Source organism: Chelon labrosus, assembly GCF_963514085.1.
Source record: "Chelon labrosus genome assembly, chromosome: 23".
Classification (NCBI taxonomy): domain Eukaryota; kingdom Metazoa; phylum Chordata; class Actinopteri; order Mugiliformes; family Mugilidae; genus Chelon; species Chelon labrosus.
This window is the reverse complement of record NC_140356.1, coordinates 17479127-17495984: the sequence shown is the minus strand read 5'-3', so window position 1 is coordinate 17495984 and position 16858 is coordinate 17479127. Positions and strand designations below refer to the sequence as shown.

Here is a 16858-nt window from a genome sequence, read left to right as displayed (position 1 = left end):
ATTTTTTTGGCACTAATGCATTAGATAGATAGTTTCTTTATTAATCCCAAACTGGGAAATTTCTCAAGGCTACTCTATGCAGCCCTGAGAAGGAAATTCATCAACTGAAAGCTTCATGAAACATTCAGAGTCTTGCTCTTTGCACACAGAAGGAGAGAATGTCTTGTCAGAGTCGGTTACAGTTCACCGTGCAGCGGCTCTACAAACCGAAACTCGCGCCGTTATAAACACTCACACGTTCAGGGTCGACACGTAAGATAAAAGACAGCCCTGCATGTAAAGGGTGCCACAGCTTCACTTCCTCTTCCCCCTAGAAGCTTCCTATACTCAAGCTGCTATATACACCGCGGAGGAACTCCCTGTAATAATCTCAACAATTTATTACTCCGGCTCTCCTCAGACACAGTTATGGTTTGATGGCGGCCTCCCAGATCCCCCCTCCCCACACACAAGAACCTCAACACAATCACTCTGGCACAGCACTCGCGGCGCTCTGTGCTCAGCGATTATCACACCATGACGCGTTGATGTCTGCCAGATTTTAAAACCAACATTTGCGGCTAGAAAAACACCCCCTCCTCTCTTTCTAGTCTTTCTTCAACAGAGTCACATTTACTGTGATCTACTGATAGATATGTTTTCACCTTCTCCACTCCTTTCTCCACCGTAACATTGTCATTCAAAGGTCCTGCAACAACAGGTAGATGCTAATTAAAGTATAAATACCTTAAATTCTCCATTGGTGCAACTAGTGTGTCAATCAGGGGTGTCAAACATATGACCTGCAGGTCAAAACCGGCCCGTCAGAGGGTCTCACCTGGCCCGCAGCATGAATTTAACTGCAATTTTTCAATAAAAGTAAACATCAGGTTGTTCACAACATGCTTTAGACTTAGACTTAGACTTAGATAAACTTTATTGATCCACAAGGGAAATTGCTTGGTTACAGTAGCTTAGTTGTCATAAAAAACACACTCAAAGTGTTCACTTTATAAAAGGATCGTTCATTAAATGTACTTCTTTGCACTAAAACAAAGGGAATTCTTTGTTATTTATAGGTTATTATGCTGTTATGTTACTGGCCCGCCCCCCTTGAGATCAAACTGGGCTGTACGTGGTCCCTGGTGTAGGTTATGTTCCCCAGAAGATGAATCCCACTAGGATTTTTCACATCTTCCTCACACTTCCAGATAAAAACGTGCAAGGAGGCAAATCAGTGACTAAATATTAAATCAAGAGCTTCAGTTTTTCTGGTATCTTAGCCGATAGTTGGTCACTTGTGGACATTCCAGACTCTGGTTGCCAACCCTCTCGTATATGTCCCACCCCAAATGGTTCCCTAGCTCCTCTTGCTCTATCTGGGTTCCCCCCCCTGACGTTCCAAGCGTAGCTGTTCTGTTTTATTGTGAGCTTTGATTGTGACACAAAGACCTTTATTCGACTATATGCAGATGATGTTGTTCTCTAAGGTGCAGAATTTCAGTCTTTAAAGGTTAGCAAATGTGACGGTGTTTTGCTGGGGTTTAAAGTTTGGGGGAAGTGTGTCGTTCGTCAGTCAGCTGTATCATTTGTTGGTCTCTTGTTGCCACATAACTGCTCGTCTCTTTTTGTGTTCACTATCTGCTGAACATCATTTTATTAGATTAGTCGCTGTGGGCATGCTGAGATTAGCCATTGGCTGCTAGCATGGATGCAGGCGCATCTTGTGTTATTACTCTAAGGAAACAGAGACGGCTCCACGAAAAAACAAGTCAGGATTAGATTTCCACTGCAATCATCCAGTGTATGATCCAACATCTCCTACAGGGGTCTGAAGACCCTCTCATCATAATACCAATTACCTCCTCCTTAAAGACAGAATGAAGCTCATCTCAGTAGCTATCAAAAACCTAATCTGTGGCACAGACGTGGCCACAGGGAGCACAGCAAGATCCATACGGCATCTGTAACAATCGCTTTTTGATGCAAGAGTAGCTTGGGTAAATTGAGGAAGGAGCTGAAATTGCCGGCAATCATCCGCCGTGCCTTTATATCACCTCGGCAGATATCCGACTGCTCACTCGGGTTCTGAAAAAAGTGGAAAGAAAGCTTGATGTGTTTCTGAGGCGGTGTGCATGCCAAAACCCTCACAGACAACAGATGCAATCATCTGGGTACAGCTGTTAGATCGATTTGTTTGTTTGCAGATAGTCAGTGCATTTACCATTTCCCACACTCATACTTTTAGTGCTCAACTTTTTATCTTATTTCCATCTTTTCTTTAAAGGAAGTTCTATGTGCTCACAATAGTTTTTGGCATAAAGCACCTGCTTCCGGTGTGACTCACGGTAGTCTGAGAAGACAGATTACTAAATCGATATTTCTAAAGATATTTATATATCCAAAAATCAGAGATGATCATTTATGCATTTATTATTTGGCTTTTTTTAAAATGGGGCTGACGCAGATGTGCCAAAAAACGCAATTCCTCAAACGGCCACTTGAGGCTGACTCCAAAAACGAGTCAATCCTCCATGTTAAATGCTTACAGCAGAAATAAACACGTTTACAGCCTGGTACAAACAACGGTTTTTGGTCTTTCTCCATTCACGACAAATGTACAGACATTAAAGGGGAACTACCGTTTTTGACAACCTGGACCTTATTTCTGGCATAAAATACGATCGTTTACTCACCCATATAACTTTGGAGTCATTTGAAGTCGTTTGGACGATATTTAGATCCATTGGAGCGCCATGTATATCCATATAGTGGGAGTGACTGGGGCACCGAAACACAGCCTCTAAATAACGCAGACACAACGCATCTGCCGCGAAACTCATTTCAAGTTCATTTCACAAAACAGTAAGGACCTCCATCATAAACAAAGTCGTCGTCAGAATTGGAAAAAAATTTAACCATGTTGCAAAAAACTAGCAGTAGCAAATTACAGGTAAACAAGCCGACCGTTGCGGGCGCACGCGGCGCTCAGAGATGATATCATCTAGGTAAAAGGTTAGTAGGTCAATCTACAGACCCCAGATGATGATAACAACGGGGAATAGCACTAGCGTATCATAACAAAATATTGGTGAAATGAACGCGCTTCGAAGCAGATAATATTATTTAGAGGCTGCGTTTCGGTGCCCCAGTCACTCTCACTATATGGATATACATGGCGCGTATGGGTGAGTAAACGATCGTATTTTATGACAGAAATAAGGTCCAGGTTGTAAAAAAACGGTAATTCCCCTTTAATTTTTACAGAACACACCTGTTTAAATAACATCGAGGGCTAGAGGTTAAGCTAGCGTAGACAAGATGGCGACGACCGGAACAACCGCACCAAGCTTCAAAAAACGCTCCTTTAGAAATCCTACGGTCGACTTCATGGAGAGTTCGTCCCTCTTTACATAAAATGGTCAAAGGTTTAGTCAATGTGGGAGGGATCAGAGGGAAGATTCCTATTTTTATGTCCTGCCAGGACAAGTCAAGATGGCCGTCAATAGCCTACTTTTACCAACACTTCTCTACTTTCAACGCTAAGTCAGATAAATTGTGGCTAACAGAAGGATTCCCCACTTGCATGATGAAAGGAATGCTATTCACACGTGGTAAAGTGGTTATAAACCATGGCGCCGATGTGACGTGTAGTACATGGTATTAGCTCAGCATAAAGTCCGGAAACGGTTATGTGACATCAAACGGCGACCTAGAGTGATTCCCAAAATGGTGAGCTGTTCCTTTAAGTATTCTAATTAATGCTGCCGCCCCAGCCACTCTAATTTAAAATCAATAAACTGGTGCAATAATGTTTGATCGCTCGCCCTAACCTTGTTTTTCTTCCTGTTAATTTCTGCTGGCTGGCCGCTCCCGTCCAGTGTGTAATTCAGCAGCAGAGCCCGGGTTACGTAAGAGTGAATTTGTTTTGCTGCTCTTTAGCCTGAGGTCCTCTCACTCTCAGCGGCAGCAGCAGCAGCAGCAGCAGCATCACTCTAGCCATGTGATGCTGAGGACTCAGGGGAGCAGTGAGCATGAAAAGGGCAAAAATACACCTCTCTTAACACAAGAGAGATGGAAGGGAAAGGGAAAGAGACGGCTGGAGATGGGGGTCAGGGAGCATTTACAGTTTAGTGGCATTGTTTTACGTAACGCGTCGTAAGTGTCTTCAAGTAGATGCGTGGAAATTTAAGAAGAGCAAACAGGAAAGAGTAGATGTGTGTGTGGTGGACTGGATAAATCCGAGCGCTGCTGTATTAACACCTGAGATCAGCATGGGCCGAGTTTATTGTGTAACCAGTGTGTGACCTCGATGTTTCTGCTTGCGCACTCGACATGGGCTCCAGCATGAGGGATATGTAGTAGAGGGGACACAGAATATCTTTAAAGCAGTAAGAATACAACGACTTTTACAGTATATTTAATTATTTCAGTGTGATCTCTCCATTTTAATGCCTAAAATGTGAAATATAATCGTTGTTTGTTCAAAATCTGCCTCGGTTATTTCAGAAAAAAAACTAATTAAAAGCTAATTTGAGGCTTTTTCAGTCACTTTGCGCATGAACGCTCAGTTAGCGCCGCAGATTAGTCAATTAATCCATCTCTTATATTTCTGAGTAATCGATTAACCTTTGGTTTACTGACCACTGAATAATAAGCATAAGTACCATCATTAAACCTTCAAACTTTTCCCCCTAATGATACTATTCACTACAAAAGTATTTAGTTTGATTTACTATATTCTGCCATTAATTAGCACACATAGCATTGACTTAACTTCTCGTGCTTATAGTATAAGACTGCCTGTGTTGGTGTTAGCATGCTAGCCATTAGCATTTGATCTAGGGAGACAACTGCAACCAACAATGGGGGTTGTTCTGCTACTGCTGTGGTAGCCCGTTTATTTCTTTTTATAAAGCATGCACCTTATTTGGTCCCTGCTTAAATGAGTGGTTTTGGCTTTTTGGGTAATTTTCAATATGCCTGGCGGCGGTGATCACCACAACTGAGGCTAAATAAGTAGAATGAGCTGTCCAAAATACCAAAAAAAGGTTAATTCATGATGTGTCGTAACTACTGTTAATGATTCCACTAATAATTGTGCAGTTTTTATCAAGTAAAATGTACTTACTATTATACTTTTTCCACTAGTGCGCTGAACTCAAGGTCTTTCTGGAGCTTCCAAACTAAATACTCCATGAATCTGACCACATCTAAAAGCTCTAACCGTTTGGAAGCATATTATTCTTATTATTGCAATTTTAAGAATGAAAATCAGAAAACTGATACTGAGTCCTTTCTCTCGTGAATACGGAAATCCTTGCAAAGCAGGTTTATCTTCAAAAAGCTTCAATCTGTCTTTCCAAAATGCTAAAACATCAAAGTGGGACAATTCGTTTGAGATTTCAGATGAAAATAGCGCCCGTATATTGGTGTAATTTCACTGCACACTCTTCAGCCGCTCCTTCAAACCTCATTCCCTGCAGCTTTGCCGCCGGTTTGCTCGCGTCCCTGCTCTTACCGAGTCTGAAACCTGAGTGTGTGTGAAGGCCTGTCTAATCGAGAGGCTGGAGTCTCCAGGTACATGTGAGGATGATCAAAAGCTACAGCGCTGGGCTTAAATATAAAACTAGAAGGCGCGTATGGATGGAAATAATATAAGCGGTTTCTCTTGGTGAGAACATTAAACCACCGTCCAGTTTAAACCAATAAACCCCGATTGTCATTTAAAGCCAGCGCTGAGAGGCGTCACGGTGTCGCCACAGAGGATTTTTGTGAAGTCCTTGATCTCCTACCATTTCAAGAAGTCATGAATTTGTACGAGCAGATGGCGTACAGTGCATCTCTGGCTGGACCGGGTGTTTATATTCACAAGCATCCCTGATCCCCTCTCTCTAAACTCAATTGTTTGTTTTCCCCAGATGGTAAAGTAGCACTCAAAAAGTAGAGAGCAAACAATGTCACTCGGAACCATCGCCAAATCTCCCCGGAGTTTGCCTCTTCCTGCACCAAAAAACATACAGCGTTAAATCGCTTCAGATGCGGCCTTTATTATTAGCTCCGGCACAATTAGGTGGGATGGAGAGGGGTTAGCGTGAACCTGTCTCCCTCTCTGTCATCTGGAGCTGTGGATGGGCGGCAACGATCCCTCAGCTGCTCCCTTGGCACTGTGTAGGAAGACAGGAGGCTAAAAATACCCGACAAACACACAAAACGACACAACAGCCCCAAACAACAGAAGAGGAGACGCAAGATATTTGTCGGGTAAGGCAAGGTGAGACTCACAACACCTCCACCTCTGAATGCGAACGTATTTTCATTCGTAAGTGGAAACAAGAGTGTAAGAAATGTGAATGTAAATGTAAAACAGGAAAGAAAAATTTACAACTAGGGTTTCAGCAAATGTCTTTCAAATTAAAATGAAAAATGGCCCAGGGCACATCAGGATGTTTTGTGTAAACAGCCCAAATCCCAAAAATATTAAATTTACAATTATATTAAACAGAAACTTCATAAAAATCCTCAAACTGGAGAAGCAGTAAATGTTCTGGACTATTATTAAAACTGTTCATTAATTAAAGCTGTACTTATGGATGCAGTCCTCCTTCAGCTACTAGCTAGTGGTGCTAAAGCTAAGCTAAAAAAAATAACTAAACTTAATCTTAGCATCCTGAAACATCATAGCCTGGAAACTATACCAACTTTCAAGAAATTGCTCTGGAGTCTCTCCGTTGGGAACTGATTATGCTTCTGCAAAGATCTGCTAGGCCAATCACATCGTTTGGGGGGCGGGGCTTAACGTGGTGATGGACAGAAGAGTAAAGGGTGTTACGAAAACAAAACGCCATCATTTGGGAGTTCTGCTCTTCAGCTTGCTCTCAACACATCAACCGGGCAGAACTTTTTTCTCGCGTGGTGTCCGGTTACTATTCTGGGATTGGTCAGAAATTGGAAGTGGGCGTGGTTATTGCGGAAAAGCGGAAATGCTAGCGGACGCTCTGTGATGCTGTCAGATGCTAATATTTGCAGTGTGACCGCTAAACTGTCCTGGGTAGAGATCGCCATGCTGTGTGTGTGTGTGCATGCTGAATGAACGGCGTGATCCGACGGACACGGCCGCCAAAACGACGAAAAGTGCCTCTTGTCATCTGATGTATGCTGCAGTGGGAGGGCCCTATGAGGACTTCCTCGGAGTTCGGCACTTGAAGTATAAATGACCTGGCCAGAACGTACTTTTTTCTTGTTCTCCCAGCCCTAGGAGAGAGAACAAATTTCTCACTTCTTGCAGAGTACGTAACTGGCTTAAAGGGTAATTACTGTTTTTTGCAACCTGGACCTTATTTCTGGCATAAAATTTGGAGTTAATTTAGATCAGCGGAGCACCGCGTATATCCATATAGTGGGAGTGACTGGGGCACCGAAATGCAGCCTCTAATTAACGCATTATTTGCCGTGAAACCCGTTCATTTCACCAAGATAGCTAGTGTTGTTCCCCGTTGAGTCCGGAGTTACCTGTTATCATCATCCGGGATCTGTAGATTGACCTACTAACCTCTGACCTGGATGACGTCATCTCTGAGCCCCGCATGCACCAGCAACGGTCAGCTTGTTTACCTGTAATTTGCTACTGCTAGTTTTTTTGCAACGTGGCTGAATATTTTTCTGATTCTGAGGTTGTGGACGATGACTTTGTTTATGATGGACGTTCTTACCATTTTGAGCCAGAGTATACGGATGAAGAGCTTGTTGAAAGAAGGATGCGGAGGCAGAAAGAGGAACAGCTGGCCAAAGAACAACAAACTGCTGCACGTCTGCGAATAGATAACAGGTAACTCCAGACTCAACAGGGAATAGCACTAGCTTATCATAACAAAATATTGGTGAAATGAATGAGTTTCGTGGTACATAATGTGTTATTTAGAGGCTGTGTTTCGGTGCCCCATTCACTCCCACCATATGGATATACGCTGATCTAATTATCTCCTGAACGACTGCAAATTACACAAAAGCTATATGGGTGAGTAAAAGATCGTATTTTATGCTAGAAATAAGGTCCAGGTTGTAAAAAACAGTAGTTCCCCTTTAACAGCGATGGAGTCACACACGTCATCTGAGCGCCGTGGAGTTTGGTTTGTTTACAACAACATGACTCTGATTGGTTGCAGGACTGTCCAGTTGCGTGCAGAGGGATGTTTTCTTTCTCTTTATCGTTTCAAACATGCCCCCTAACTGAAATCCAAACGGCTCCACAAGGCTAGAAGTATCCAGCTGTTGCCTCAACACCAGTTCACAAAGCGCTTTATGTGGTTTGACGTCTCCAGCTGCACCTCCAGTCGGAGCTCATGAATAAAAGAAATGAATGCTGAGTAAATCACCGCCTGCAAGAGGACAGAAGGGAAATCTACACAATTCTGGGAGGCCAAAATGTGATATTTATATTTCAAAAAGAAAATTTACCAAAAGGGACCATAATCTTTAGTAGACAGGCATGAGAAATCAAATAATCATATATCTAAATCTTTAAAATCTTTATGATTAGGTACAGATAAATGACAAACTGAAACCAAATCAACATCAGCAGCACGACTGAAGTCACACATGTTGGATTTTATTTCGTCACTGGACTTTTGCCTACAAATGATATTCCTTAGAGGATTACAGGATATACTTGGGAGACTTAGATCGCTGTAATGTAGATGAAGAAAAGAGATGTAAAATGAGAATAAAGAGGGTAGCAGAGGAGCAGGAAGACAGCAGATGTGAAGCAGCCGGAGCCTCCTGCTCGGTGCGACAGAAAGTCAGCCGCTGGGGACGTCCATCAGAATAAGAAAGAGGGCATTAGAAAGCTCACGTGACCCGGCTGGATGAGAGAGACGAGCCTGTTGCAGTCAGATAATTAGCCCACATGGCAATCAGCCTCTAATCTGACTCACAGAGGAAGAGAAACCGAGACAAAGGCGCGGAAAGGAAGAGGATCTCTGCGGTCGTATATTAAGGGACGTGTTTCTGACACGTCTTTCTGGTTTGGACTGGTTAGCGTTCAGAGGTCACCACAGGACACACATCAGCGAAATCAGCTGGGATGGAAGAAGAGGAACGCTGAGTCCTAGTTGTAGGCTGAAATGTTGGAAGGTTCACAAGTGCAGTATTAGCCTGGTTAAAAACCGATCATGCATAACATTATGACCATCTTCTTAATATCGTGTGGGTTTCCCTTGTGTTGACTCATCAGAGAATGGACATGGGCCTTCTGAGGGCGTCCTGTGGTGTCTGGCAACAGGATGTTGTTAGTGGGGAGGGGCCTCTGTGGATCATCCCACAGATACTTGATCAGTTTGGGATCTAGTGAATTTGGAGGCCAGGTCAACACCTTGTGCTGTTCTTCATGTTTTTTTTTTGAGTTGTTCCAGGCTGCAGATATGTATAGTCTGTATAAAAACAGGCAGCAACTCAGCACCATCAACAGCATCTCTATAGCTTTCATTGCTATGTGGTGGGGGTGCCTGGTCTGGTCTAGGTGGGTGCTACATGTCTAAGTAACATCCACATGAATGAATTCCAGGTCCAAAAGTTTCCCAGCAGAACATTTACTTGTCACAACATGGTCAATTATTGTTATTCACTTCTCCTGTAAGTATGTTGTTAACATCTTGTCAAAATCTGAATATGTTCTCAGATATAAACTCCATCCATCCATGTTTGTTGCTTCATCCAAAGTAGGGTTGTAGCAGCAAACGGCTAAGCGTGGTAGTCCAGACTTCCTTCTCCCTAGCAACATATTTTAGTCCCTCACGTGGGATCCCAAGAAGTTCCCAAGCCAGTTGAGATGCATAATCCCTCCAATGAACTTTGGGTGTACCCTAGAGTCTCCTCCTAGCTGTCCGTCCCTACATAGGGAGGACCCCAGGAGGCATTCTCACACTTGATCTATCTTACTGTAAATCCTGTGTTGGTACATAGTGGCTGAAGTCACAAGAAATCAAATTACCTCTGCAAACATTGGTATTTGATTACACCAGAAACACGGGCAGACATATCTTAGTATTAAATGCACGCCATCGAGTCTTTGTTAACCATGACAAAAGCTTCCCTCGGCCGCATCAATGTCTTTGACACATTTTTTACAATCGGAGACGTCAAAAGTTCAAAACACGATTGTGCAGCCTCTCTCTGCACGGCGTGACAAAATGAACAAACAGATTACAACTCAGCTGTGGCAACAATCAAAACATTCACTGTGGAACGGAACGGAGCCAAGCAGCAGGTTGGGGGTAGTGGATAAAACCTCTTTATGGGACATTGCTTGCTGCCTGCTGTCCTCATTAGATTTCATGGCATTAAATCCTCAAGGAGGCCCCGTGATCGATGCCAGTTCACATATTTTCAGCTTGTTAACGAGCAGTCAGAGGAATGAGGAGAAAAATTTGTTTGTCGAACGTGACAGTGTCAAAAATTATTGATGGAAAAAGTCAATTTGATGATTTTTAAGTTTGAAATCATGTTTCCCATTATGCTTTGCAGTATGGAAACAGAGAAACTAGTGTTGCCATGGATTCAGAGAGTTATCCTCTGCCTTACAGCTATTAGTTCCTGCATTTTTAGTCTACAAGTGTCTATATTTTGGCCATTTAACACCATTAAAAGTATAACAACATAGCCAGTGGTCACATGATCACTCTGATTCTGAATAAAACTAAAAAAAAAAAAAATGTATTTTCTAAGGCAAGGTTAAGGTTTAGGAGTTATTATTGTCTAAAGGCCAAGACAACCCAAGCAAGTTTTATTCTTCTTTTAATTTCATTATATTTAAGTTTGAAATCAGTATTTCCCATGATGCTTTGCAGTATATAATCAAAGAAACTAATGTTGCTATGGATTCAGCTAGTTATCCTCTGCCTTACAGCTAGTGATTCCTTTATTTTAGTCTGAAGTTGCGTATATTCTATCCATTTAACATTTTTAAGCTTTGGAATCACCTTTCCCATGATGCTTTGCAGTATGGAAACAGAGAAACTAGACTCAGTGGGCTATCCTCTGCCTTACAGCTATTAATTTCTGCATTTTTAGTCTATATTTGTCTATATTTTGGCCATTTATCATCATTAAACTCATGCTGAATTAGTTGATCCTGTTGGTATTGTTCTCATGAATACATAGACAGCTGTCACATGATTTCTTTGATTCTGAATAAAACTAAAAAAGTGGATTTTCTAAGGCAGGTTTTGGAGTAAAGGCTCAATTTCTGCAGCCCCCCTTTGATTCTCCCTCCACACACTTATAAGCAATCTTTGAATTTTACAAAAACGCAGATGAAAATCAAGTGCATGTGTGACATTTCACCTCTGAACTGCCGGTGAGGTTGCAACGCCAAATGCTGCCTGTTGCTAACGTGACTTGCTCGCGCGCTGACCCCAGAGAAGTCAGGGCTCGGGAGAAACAGATGCTGCCCATGAGAAGACACATGGGGAGGCTAATAGCTGAAATCGCATTATGCTCATTGTCCGTATCAGATTCAGTCGTCTCTGCAGTCCGACGAGAACAAAGCACTCAAAGAAAAAACCTTTTTATCAAACTCTCAAGCCCAGTTTGACACGACTGAAGCAATTTCATTAACGTATATTTGTGAAAGAGGATGATTTCTGTTAATGAGTAAATGATTCAGTCAGCGAGTGCAGAGGTGGGGAAGAGGTCTGCGATTAGTGAAGAGAGAGAAAATGCCAGAGGAAGAAAAATAAAATGTCGAGAAGACATCACTAGAAAAGAAAAAAAGAAGAAGAATCAGGCCACTCCAAAGTGGAGCTGCTGATTGAATTTGATTAGTTCTGATGTCGAGGAGTTCAGCGTCAAGGATCCTATTTTGACGGCGCTCCTGCAGAGAGGAGGCGAGGAGAAGATTACTTTTAGATTAGGATTATGTTCGGCCTGGGGTTTGGGCTGGTTTAGGGAATTAATGGAGTCAATACAGGCAGAAATAAAGTCTGGATTTCTATCGACTGAGGTGGAAAAATGGAATAGAGGTGAAGAAAGGGAGGAGCATGAAAATGGAAACGGAAAGAGAAGATAATGGATGGTAATTGAAGAAAACAAGGAGAAGGGTAAAAACAAAATGAGGGAATGAAAAGAGGACTGATGGAAAGATAATGATGAGAGAGAGAGATGGACCAAAGAGGATGATAGAGATGGAATATGGAGGAAAGAGGGTAGGAGAGAAGGAAATAGAAGAGGAGAAGTGAAAAGAGGGGAGGAGAGTAGGAAAGAGGGGAGGAGTAAACAGGATGGGAGGAGGAAGGAAGGAAAGAGGGTAGGAAGGAGGAGAGGAGAAAGAGAGGAGGAAGGGGGAAGAGAGGAGGAACGAGGGGAGGAGGGGAGGAAAGAGGGTGGGAGAGGAGGAAGGAGGGGAAGAGATGATGAAGGGGAAAAGAGTAGGAAGGAAGAGAGGAGAAAAGAGGGGAGGAGAGGAGGAAAGAGGGTGAGAGAGGAGGAAAGAGAGAAGGAAAGAGGGGAGGAGAGAAGGAAATAGAAGAGGAGAAGTGAAAAGAGGGGAGGAGAGGAGGAAAAAGGGGAGGAGTAAACAGGATGGGAGGAGGGAGGAAGGAAAGAGGGTAGGAAGGAGGAGAGGAGGAAGAGAGGAGGAAGGGGGGAAGAGAGGAGAAAGGGGGGAAGAGAGGAGGAACGAGGGGAGGAAAGGAGGAAAGAGGGTGAGAGAGGAGGATGGAGGAAGAGGAGGACAGAGGGGAGGAGAGAAGGAAATAGAAGAGAAGTGAAGAGGGGAGGAGAGGAGGAAAGAGGGGAGGAGTAAACAGGATGGGAGGAGGAAGGAAGGAAAGAGGGGAGGAAGGAGGAGAGGAGGAAAGAGGGTGGGAGAGGAGGAAGGAGGAGGAAAGAGGGGATGAAAGAGGGGAGGAGGGGAGGAAAGAGGGTGGAAGAGGAGGAAGGAGAAAGAGAGGAGGAAAGGGGATGAAAGAGGGGAGGAGAACAGAAACGAGAGAAGGAAACAGAGGAGGAGAAGTGGAAAGGGGAGAGTAAAGAGGATGGGAGAGGAGGAAGGAGGGGAAGAGAGGAGGACGGGGAAGAGGAAGGAGGGGGAGAGGAGGAAGGGGAGGGTGCTGCCTGCTCAGCCACAGCTGGAGCTCAGAGAGGAACGAATGGGCTGCATTGAACTCGGTGACATGGTGGTGATTACTAGTTGAAGTGTTGCTGTTTTGCAGCTCGGCAGAGAGAGGGGCCCAGACCGGTCCATGAATACCAACAATCTATTACACAGACCCCGATTTATTTACTGTATCTCCTGATTTATTTATTTAAATGCTACGAGCGGCCGAACCGACTCCCCGACGACACGCGGCGGACACGTGACACCGAGCGTCAATGAAACACAACGACAGATCACAAAGGCTGGAGACACGGAGACATGGCCAGACATGAGATGACATTATTACACCCGCGTTGAGGTTATACAGCCTCGTCTCTCGGGCATTGATGCCTTTTTCTTTTTTCTTGTTTATTTTTCTGTCTGTCCTCTTTCCGCCTACCGGTCCATGAAATCGTCCTTGTCTTCATTCATATTCTGCTCAGGAATACTTTAACAGCAGAATCTAGCATTTGCTGTGCGCGTGTTAATCAGAGCAGAACGTTAAATAATGATCAGCAACGTGGAAAAAGAAAAAAAAAGAGAAAGCATGGCAGAGAACAGAAGGGTCTATCTTTTCTTTCCCATTTCGTCTGCATAAACTGTTTCTTAATAGAGGTCAGCTCCAGACAATCGGCCCCCGTCGTAGACACAAGAAGGTCGGCTGTTGCTCTCGACCGCAGCTTTTAGTGCACGGCGAAATCTGAGCGTGCCATTAAAAATATGAATCATGCATTCGTATTTACAGTTCTCTCAAAATATTTTGCATATTTAACGAAACGAAAAAGGTCAAGTTTGAATTACCGCCGCTGCACAGGGAGTGGAAATTGTCACTTGTAATAAGAGCAGCAGCGACAACAACATCTAGATGGCTTTTCAGTAAGAACGCAGTCAAATGCGTAATTGTTTTTTTGTTGTTTTTTAAGCGTAGCTACTTCAGGGCCTTTTATTTGCAGGAGGAAACGGGTTAAAGAGGCAACAGGTTGCAGAGAACAACAGGCAGCTGCTGCTTCGGGTCTCTGGCATCCTGGCATTCAACCAAGATCCTTACGCCGTGACTTTATAGCTGGGCAGATGCCACCGTTGGCCGGCGAGGCAGTTATCTACTCGGTTGTGGAAGCAGGGGGAAGGCTTCCATGAACTTCTCAGTGATCTCGCGCAGACTACAAACACTTCAGGGTTTCTCTGAAACCAGCGGATCCCTGACAAGCTGTCATATGCGACAGCTACAATCTGTGAACACAACACCGTTAGCAAACAGTTGACTTTTTCACTCATTATCACTCATTTAACCCTTGAACACTAATGTCACCCACGCGATTGTTATCACGTGATTTGCGTCGTGTTGCTGCTGTCTGATTTGCGTGGTTGCTTCGGTAGCTTCAGGCTGTTTACTGACGTCATCGAAGGTTGGAGCGTTTCCCCGCTACAGACACATGTTCGACGTTAGTGTTTGTGTATTAAATCAGACGATCGTAATAACTTGCAACCGAATTTTTATGCCAACATATCCAGTTTGCCAACAGGTGAATAAAACATAACTAAAGGTAGTTTTACTTTAGCAATCGCCAGCTATGCATATTTATTCTTTGATACTAGCACTAGCTAAGCGGTCCTGGGATTTGCATGTAATTCTTATTTAGGGTAATGCTCATGAATAAATATAATTTAGTGGTAATTTCTAAAGGAATTCATTTGGTCAAAAACATTTTTACCCTCTCAAAAAGTGACATTTTTTGACAATCTCTCCCGCGGTTGCCAGTGATGCAGGAAGACTGTGTCTTCACTGGACAAGTCTCACATGTCCCGGGAACGGGTGGACCAACGTTCAAGTTCCTAGCTCCATTATTACCTCCATTACTTTTTTTTTTTGTTTTATGACATGTTTTATAGTTTAAAATTAAAGCGAAGGAAAATGTCTGGTTCTTCAGCCATTAAATGCTCTGTTTACCAGTTGCTAACTGTTTATGAGCCAAATTTACAGAAGTTGCAAGAACTTGGCAGGGTAAATAGTTTGGAGACGGGAAGTGACATCATTAGAGCAAATGCTGCATTCGAGAAAGCTGGGATATCAGATTTATCCCTCTTGGAGTGTACCCGATGTGACCTCAAAGCATTAGGGAGAACGAAGTTGAACATAAACAACAAACATGGCTGACTGCGATGAGATAATATTCGTTTTGTTTCTGAAGTTACTGACAATGATCGAAATTGACGTCTCCCAATTGACGTCCACCAGCAATAGGTAATATACTTCTCTCTGTGATGAAAGCTAACGGTAGACGCTCAACAAACCTCTTTTTTTTGTCAGACTCGTTCGTTGTTTGGTCTAGTATGACCAGAAAAAACTGATAAATGCATTTTATAGTCTAGTTATGTTTTAACATTTACGGCGTGGATCTCCACGGGCGCCACCATTATTCTGTGACGTCAGGCTGCTGCTTCTCAGTGAAGTTGGGGTAGACCTCAAATGGCATTCCAGCGCACTTTTCTGAGTAGGAGGTCTGAAATTTCAGACCTCCCAGTTTTCTGTAACGCAGCAAAAGTCCCAGATGAGTCTAGGTGGAAAAGACAGTTGATGGAGACTTTGGTTGTAACCTGGTTGTCTACATGACAAGACGGTCTGAAATTAGACCAGAGAGAAAGAATTGTAATTGCTGCCTTGTCAGTTCATAGCTCTGTACCATAGTTGGAACACCTATCCTGGTGATAATTATCCTGACAAACTCCACAGTGAAGAGGAGAAGAGGGGAGAGAGGCATCGTGGTAAAACTTCCGTGAACTGGACATTTGTTTTGCTTCTTTGAACAGCAAAAAGTAAAGTACACTGTGGTCTGCTGCTCAAACATAACATAAAACAATAAAGCCACTTTTTGGTAAATGTCACGACTACTGTAGACGTAAATCACGTCTCATGCATTGACTGTATATACTATGGACAAACCCTTCGTGACGTCACCCATTGGTTTCTGAATTCAAAAATGAAGCCTCTAGTGGGCGGAGACTTCGGTCGCCATGTTGGATTTGCTTTACTCCGCCCACACTCGGATACTCCAAATATGGACATGGGTGTCGTGCTGGGCCGGACCTAAGGCAGCCTGGACGCTGAAACCCGCCCACTCAACTCTCCGCTACCGTGTTAGCTCAGGCTACCGAGCTAGGCTAATCGCTATCCGCGGTGCTAGCAGCCGGCTAACACGGCAAAGCGGCCAACTCCCCCTTTTTCCTTACCCGTCCTCCCAGCACCCCAGCTCACCGTGCTTGAGGTAAGTTCACCAGAAGATATATAACACTCGAAATAATCAGTTATGTCTTAATTTTAGTTATACACAACAAATTAAATAAAGGTAGTAACTTGGTTAAATTACAGCTGTAGATTTTGTCGTGTGTTGCAGAACTTTGTCAAGTTGTCATAAAACATTTACTCAAAACACCAACGAACCTGAATCAAATGACTTCACCGTTAAACTTTTAAGTTATATTTTTAATAAATAATTAATATTTCGAACAACTTTAGTGGATTATGTTCCTTGAATATGTTTACTATCGTTAATAAACTTTGTTGGTGCTGGCTGCTGTTTAAAGCTCTTACCATAAATGACATTATGATCTGAAAAAGACAGGCACATTTATATTTATTACAAGATGATTCTCTTTCAGTAACTAGTTAATATACGTACTGGTATTAATTTTTTTACCCTTCAAATGTGACATAATTTTGTTAACTTAAACTTTTTTCCCTTCCATACA

General features: G+C 43.1%; 1 protein-coding gene across 2 annotated transcripts in view; it reads left to right on the top strand.

Annotated features, from left to right (window-relative positions):
* nrip2 (nuclear receptor interacting protein 2) overlaps nucleotides 1-16858 on the top strand; it is a 38712-nt gene that overhangs the window by 1389 nt on the left and 20465 nt on the right. The gene's annotated exons all lie outside the window — the stretch shown is intronic.